Genomic DNA, 8,241 nt, shown 5'->3' on the forward strand with positions numbered 1-8,241 from the left:
CACGGACTCGAAAAGAGTACCGAGTCGTGACAGGGTACCTGATTGTTCCATCTGCTAATTACAAAGAAATTGTAATAGGTTGTATCTCATTAAGTCTAAGTTTCTCAGCAATTGAAAAAAGCATGATTGAAACACCTGCACCCAAATCACACAAAGGTTTAATAAATTCAAATCTACCAATAGTACAAGGGAAAGAAAAACTTCCTGGATCATTAAGTTTTGGTGGAAGCTTGTTTTGAATTATTGTGTTATACTCCTCAATAAGTGCCATTGTTTCAAAATCTTCCAATTTCCTCTTCTTGGTTAATATGTCTTTCAAGAATTTAACATAGCATGGCATGTTTTTCAAAGCTTCAGTATAAGGGATATTTATGTGGAGCTTTTGAAGACATTGAGAAATTTCTCAAACTGTTTATCACGTTTTTTGCTTTTGCAACCTTTGCGGGCATGGTGGTGGAGGATAATTTGCTTAAGATTTCACTTATTTTTAGCTTGCCCATTATCTATCTCTTACACTTCAACTTCTTTCTCAATAATTACCTTGTCATCATCTACATGCTCCTTTGAAGATTCAATTGATTTTTCACTCAACCTTTCAACTTCTTTTCCACTCCTAAGGATAATTGCATTACAATGTTCCTTACCTTTAGGATTGACTTGTGTGTCACTTGTTAAGGCACCTTGCGGTCTACTGTTGATAGAATTTGCAAGCTATCCCATTTCAGTCTCAAGATTTCTCAAGAAGGCTCTTTGGCTTTAAATTATAGCTTTAGTCTTTGATATATATGGCAAGAGAAGTTCTTCCACTTGGGACTTCTTTTTAAAGAATTGGTGATATAGCTTGTTGTTGAAAACCAGGAGGCATGATGGGTTTTGGATTTGAAGGCCTTGCATTATTGTTCCATGCAAAGTTGTGGTGGTTTCTCCAACTAGGATTATATGTATTGGAATATGGGTTATTTTGTTGCTTGTTGAAGTTCCCCACAAATTGGATTGATTTAGAATTGTATGGACATTGATCACTTGAATGACCATCTCCACACATCTCACAGACTACAAATGAATTTTGAACCGCATGAAATCCCAATGTGTCAAACGTCTTGGATAGTGCAGCCACTTATGCAGCTACTTGAGTAGTTAAGGTGCTAAGTACATCAATTTCATACACTCCCACAACTTTTCTCAGACCAGATCTTTCTGAAGGCCATTGGTAATTATTTGAGGCCATCTCTTCCAACAGATTATAAGCATCTGTAGCATTCTTAACCATTAATGCTCCACCAGCAGCAACATCAATTGTGGTTTTTATATAACCAACTAACCCATTGTAGAATGTCTGAACTTACAACCAATCAGGCATCCCAATTCAATTGCAATTCTAGAAAAATAAATTTAGCTCATAATATCTAATAAAGCTTCATCCAAGAAAATTAGCCATTAATCTAAGTAAAAGAAAATAAAAAAAAAAACATAAAAGTAAAGAGAGAAAACTAATAGTTGGGGTTTCACGATCTTGACTCTCCCTCCAATTCTCTTATTTTCTTCCTTTGCTATTGGCTCTAAATCTCCAAAATAGTTGCTTGTTGCCTCCTCCTTAGAACCTCTAAAAAAGGTCCTTTAAATAGGCTCCAAGTAACTTAATTTTTAAAATCCCATCAAATTTTTATTTTTGTAAAATCGCCTAACATTGCAACCTTGATTTCTTGGAGCAACGGTGCTGGATTCTTGCTACAGTAGCACTTCAGCGCTCTTCTTCTAGCATTGCAGTGCTGAACTCTGGGGAAATTGTGTTGTGTGCCTCCTTTCAATAGCGTTGCAACATTGTTCTCTCAGTGCTGCACAGGTCTATCAATTTCAAATGCGATTTTCATTCTGATCTATTTTGAACTGGGCAAAGTGGTAAATAGAAAAGCTTTATTCCTATCTCTTAACTTTCTAATGGCTCAAGAATCATGTCAATTGAACTTCTGGATTGAAAGATATGCTCCAAACACCGCATCATATTCAATCCATGTATACTGCTGCAGTGCTCAGACTTAGACAAATATTTTGACCATGATCCAATCAAAACTAGGCAAAGTGGTAAACATAAAATTTGTATCCCTTCTTCGTAGAATTCTAGTGGTTCAAGAATAACCTCATTTGGAGTTTTTTAGAGAGAGATATGGTCAAAATAACAAAACATATATGAATGAAGCCATCACCATACTTGCATTGATTTTCATCAAATGAGCTTTTTTTAGCAAATTTCCTACAAAAGCAATAAGAGAAATTAGCAATAACTACTCTTAAAGTAATTTAAAACAAAATAACATAAAATTTAACTAAAATAACTTAAATTAAGTACTCAACATGTAATCAAACTTAAACTAGAAAAACACCTAAAATGCTAAGATCCGAACCTAAAATATCTAAGATCTAACTACTTAAGGCCCCAAAATGTGTCAAAATAACTTTATATAATAGAGTTATCATATGACGAATAGTTTGTCACTTAGAAGCATACTTGATGCAAACAAGTTGACAGGCCTAAATTTCATTGATTGGTTTTGCAATATCAAGATTGTCTTGAAACAAGAGAAAAAGCTTATGTCCTAGATGGTCCTATTCCCGAGGAACCTAACGATGCTACAAACAAGGGAAAAAAGGCCTATAGAGTTTATATGGATGATCTCGATCAAGCCACATGTGTGATGTTGGCTAATATGGCTCCAAATCTTCAAAAACAACATGAAGCTATGAATGCCCTGGATGTTATTTTGAACCTTAGAAAAATATTCGATAAGGAAAGTCGTACAGAAGATTCGAGATTTCAAAGGAATTGTTCCGATGTAAGATGTTTGAGGGAAGCCTAGTAAGGCCTCATGTGCTTAAGATCATAGGATATATCACTTGACTTGAGTAGTTGGGTTAGGTTATGGATCATGATTTGAGCATAGACCATGTACTTTCTCATTACTAGAGAGTTGTTCATAGTTTGTGTTGAACTTCAACATGAACAAGATTGAGGTAACCCTTTCGTGCTTATTGAATATGCTCACATAGGCTACAAACACCATTGCGAAGTATAAGCCTTCAATTCATCTTGTCTCTTTTAAGAAAAATAAAATAAGAAAAGAAAATTTTCTAAGAAAGACAAAGATGAAAAGGCATCAACTTCAAAAGGTATGAAGCCTACTAGAGGAATGAATAAAGACAAGGACAATGACAAATGCCATTTTTACAACAAATAAGGCATTGAAGGCACAATTGCAAGGATTATCTTGAATCCATCAAAAGGAAGCTTCCACTTTAGGTGTTAATCTCATGATGATTTATTTTCACTACTTGGTATATGATACCTTACTCTTTATTAATGGTTTTAATATGTATAACATATTGAAAAAACTAATGATAAGGAGCAATGAAGAATAAGATCATGAAAGGGACAACCTTAGTTGATGGTGACCAAGCTTGTCGACCTAGATTAAATTATGGAATAATAAATAATTTTAGAACATTGAATGTTTCCATGACATGATTGTCAAGATGAGATGTTTTGGTTTTAGGCCTATGGCTGAATATTTTATTTTATAATGAGGAAACATAGATTTATATTTGCTAGCATGAGATGCTTAGCTTATATGTATTTATATATTTACATTAAAACTCATTTTATTTTAGAATTGTTCTAAATTATTTATCCTTAAGTATAAGCTTGTGTGTATGATAATACTACTAAGTTATAATGATAAGATCGTTGTGAGATTATTTTTCTTTTGATTATGAATCAAAAAGGAAATTAACAAGATGATTTAGATAGAATTGAGTCCTAACTCAATGAAGTCATAATAGGATTATGAACACATTTAGTTAAGAAGCATTCTTATTGAGATAAAATATCTAAATTAAGATTGCTTAGAACTAAATAACAATTGATTATCATATTAAATTCATAGGAAATGAATCACAAAGCATTCCAAACTCAGTTAATCGCATGAACTAACCTTTGAGAGGATTTCATGCCATAACCAATGATAAACAACTTATAAAATGTAAGTATACATAAGAGTTATGGATATAATGCCCCAAAGAAAAGTAAATAAGTTTACTTGGTAAGATTTCTATTCATGATAGAAATAGTGGGAGCTAATGACACTTTAAAGGTCAAGGGTCATGAAATTATAAAATCCTATAAACAAGATCTATGCACAAAGATTGATTTAATGGGATGATAAAGATGCATAATTCATCCATTAAATACAAACCATTAGTAGGATGCATATTGATGCACTACTCATATAAGATGAGTCTACTAAATAATCCAATATGAATGATTGGATAATAATCTCTATTCAATGTAATAAATTCAAAATAGTTGAATACATTGAATAAGATAAACACATTTTATGCACATCATAAGGTTAGTAGGAGCAAGATAAGTTACTCATTAAAAGTGTATAAGATACATTTACCAGTCTAATAAAAACAAAATGAGACTAAAGAGTTAAAGCCTAAAAGGGGACTCAACAAAAGAATTTAAGATGACATGTTAAAGGAGTTTAACATAGAGAGAATCCTAAATGTTAAAAGTTACATAAAGTCATGATTGAGCAGTTGTATTGGAAGAGTTCCAAAACAAGAGATAACTGCATGATTATATCTATACGGATATAAACCTTTTGTTTAGGCCACAAAAGAAGAGATATTTGGATCATTAGTTTAATGAACCAATAAATGATTTTGAATTGTTAATGACAAACCCTGTCAAACCCTGCTTTATAAAATAATTATAATGTCATTCACATACTCGATAGAATGTTTGTATATTTAGGAAGTTCGAGAAATCGTTAAAAGACGATATTGCCCCTAATGGTATCATTAAGTCGACTAAGCCTCGAACTAGTTCAAATAGGAATTTTAAGGTGAAATTAAGAGTTTCACAGTTCAAGGATGACTCAAAATGGTAATTAGGAGTTCGAGGATCAATTCGGAGTCAAATTGAAATTTTCACTATCTAGGGGCAAAATTGTAATTTTTCCACTCGCGGACAAAATTTGAGATTTTGAGAGAATTTAGATCACATTTGACAAATTGGAGAATGGTATGAGTATAAGGGATGAAAAATATGTCTATGGGCAATTTTTCATTTTTTGGGGTAAAAATGTAATTTTTCACTTTACGGGGGCAAAAGTGTAATTTTTAAAAATTTGCTTCACCAAAACTTTGGAAAAGTCTAGAAATTTCATGGAGGACATGGATAAGTGAAGAGGATTGAGTGGTAGAAAAAGAAAGTAAAAAAAATGGCTAGAAAAAAATAAAATAATAAAATATTCAAAAGGTAAATAAAATAATAATATTTTATTAAGCCTATTAAAAGGCTTGAAAGTTCCAGAATTCTTCATTGGGATGGTCAGCCAAAACCAGCAGGAGAGAGAGAGAAATAAGAACAAACCCTAGAGTGAGAAAATTCAAAGAAAAAGTGTGATTTTTCAAGGAATCAAGTGTTTAAAGGTATGATTTTTCAAGCTTAGCTTAAGATTTATCATTTCCATGCATTTCTTATCATTTTTCATGGTTGAATCATGTGATTTGAGGATGAATTCAATTCTGGAAAAATGGGTTAGGAGAGAGAAACTTGTTAGATTAATTTGATTTTAAGTTATGTTAGTGTTTTAAGTTAGTTTAGCATATTTAGGAATAAAACAACAAGAAAAGAATTTATTTTCCTCCATTACCATTATTGGCTGAATTTTCTAGGGGAATATTGGCTGATGATCTTGATGTTTATTTGAGGAATTATGATGAATAATGATGAATTATGAGTCTAGAAAAATAATGGAAATTTTTGGAGCAAAAATATGAATTTTTACCCATTAGGGGTATTTTCGTAATTTGCTATCAGGACTGATAATTTGCACCACACCGAGGGACATTAAGTCAATTTGGGTGCAATTGAGGTATAGAAACTGAAAAAAATTAATTTGAGATTAAATTGGACGCGTTAGTAATTTAATCGGGTAATAGGCCGAATTAGGTCAGCACCGCATTTAAGCGGTAGTCGGATAAGTTGCATGTCATATCATGCATATATACCGAGCCTGAATTGATTTTATAATGGTCAAGCATTGATGTGGTGAATTATGTATTGTACATTGTGGATAGGTGGTGAGCAAATTACACTGGTAAAAGTACCAAAATTGTGCTTGAAGACTGGGATTAGGAGTACATCGACTCCTAGAACTGTGAGTGGACAATTTATCGTCTTAAATATCTAGAGTTATTATACTTGTTTGATGATTTTATTGAGTGGTGAGTTTAAATTATAAAATATTATGTGTTCCAATTAAAATGTTTTTTAATAAAAAAGAGATTTATACTGATTTTGAAATCAAATATTGTTTTGGGAAAATTGAGTATATGGAGATTGTGTTGAAATTTATGATTTTATATGTTATTGAAATTGGGGCTTATGACACTATGGTAGCATAATGGCTAAATTTTTGGGGTTGGCATGAAATATATGAATAGTTTTGGATTGGTCTCGGTAGACTGGATTACATTTTATTCGCCATATTATGCTACTGGAATTTTTATGGGTCTGGTGGTATATTAAACGGTCACTGCAGTGGTGGGGGTTTTCGTGGGCTGCCTATGAGAGGGGCACGATAACTCAATTATATACTTACCTCCGGGGGGAGATGTTGGGTGAAGTATCTCCTGAGGTATGATTTGAGTGCACCTCACGTTCGGGCCACCACGTGAGAGTGAGACTCAGCCAACGCCAAGGAACGGCTGTGTGTCAGATGTGAAAACATGTTTATGGGTATGGGTCATTGAACAGCCTTGGCGGTCTCAATGGGATACCTTGACGAAGGTACCCGTGAGAATGATTCTGGCAGGGGCCAAGTTTAAGAAATTCATAAGTCGGGGAAATTTTGATGAAAAGAAATTATTTGGTATAGATTGAAACGAATTTTGTGTTATGAACATTATTGAGATATAACGTTTTTATATTGTCTCCATCTACTCGGCTTTAGATGCTTTTGATGGTAATTGTTTACTCACTGGGATTATTTAATCTCACCCCTCTTCCTATCCATTTTTCAGGCTCAGGACAGTTTGTTGATAGTTGATTAAGACGAGAATTAATCTCGGAGTTGCATCATAGGAAGTAAGGGTTCATAGCCCTACATCTTCTTGGTCAGTTGGGGGCCCACGTGTCACTGAAAAAGTAATTTTATTCTTCAGTTATTTGATTTAAAGTATGTATGAATATATTTAGCTTTTACACCATGTTTTTGACGAGTTTTGGTATTTTCGAAGAAAAATGACGAAAATGCCCCTGTGAGCCAGAAAGTAATATTTTATTGTTTTGATTTGGAAATGACTTATGATTTTTTTTTGAAATGTGAAATTTAATAACTGTCACTCACTGGGGAGATGCAGAAGCTGATGCTAAGCCTTGCGGGGTTTCGATCGGCATTCGGGGTAATGAGTGCCTATCGGGACGTCGCGGCGGTTGTCATGGGCTCGATGGGAGTTCCGGGTCGTGACAAACCCTGTTCCATAAAATAATTAAGACGTCATTTACATGCTCAATAGAATGTTTGCATATTTAGCAAGTTCGAGGGATCGTTAAAAGACGATATTGTCGCTAATTGTACCATTAAGTCGATTAAGCCTCGAACTAGTTCAAATAGGAATTTTAAGGTGAAATTAAGAGTTTCACAGTCTAGAGATGACTGAAAATGGTAATTCAGAGTTTGAGGATCAATTTGGAGTCAAACTAGAATTTTCACTATCCATGGGTAAAATGGTAATTTGGCCACCTGAGGATAAAATTGGAATATTGGAAGAAGTTTTTGATCAAGATTGATCACATTTGACTCATTGGAGTATAATTTGAGGTTGATAAGTGAAAAAGTTATAATTTCGATATTTTTGGAGTACATGGGCAAAACAGTAATTTTACCGTCTCGGGGGCAAATCGGTAAATTTTCACCCCCAACACTTGTCAAGACCAAGGGATTTTATTCATCATGAAAATGGATAAACATGAGAAATGTGTGGTGGAGAATTAAAGAATTAAAAGTCAAATATTTAAAATTTGAACCAATAAGGAAATGTCATGTGTCATACTTTTATTATTTTATATTTTCTTTATAAAAAAGGCATAAAAATCAGCCCATTTCTTTCATATAGCAGGCCAAACCAAGAGCAAAGAAGAACAAAGGGAGAAAAGAAAAACAAAAACCTTAG

The 8,241-nt window shown here is 33.4% G+C and overlaps 1 long non-coding RNA gene across 1 annotated transcript; it reads left to right on the forward strand.

Moving 5' to 3' along the window:
- Positions 1-5,372: 5,372 nt before the first annotated feature.
- Positions 5,373-7,531, forward strand: LOC148764611 (uncharacterized). The gene is made up of 3 exons (XR_016025198.1): positions 5,373-5,493; positions 6,145-6,224; positions 7,090-7,531. It is a non-coding gene; the product is annotated as an uncharacterized LOC148764611 (long non-coding RNA).
- Positions 7,532-8,241: the final 710 nt, after the last annotated feature.

This window comes from Theobroma cacao, chromosome 1, assembly GCF_053813885.1.
Source record: "Theobroma cacao isolate CCN51 chromosome 1, ASM5381388v1, whole genome shotgun sequence".
Lineage (NCBI taxonomy): Eukaryota > Viridiplantae > Streptophyta > Magnoliopsida > Malvales > Malvaceae > Theobroma > Theobroma cacao.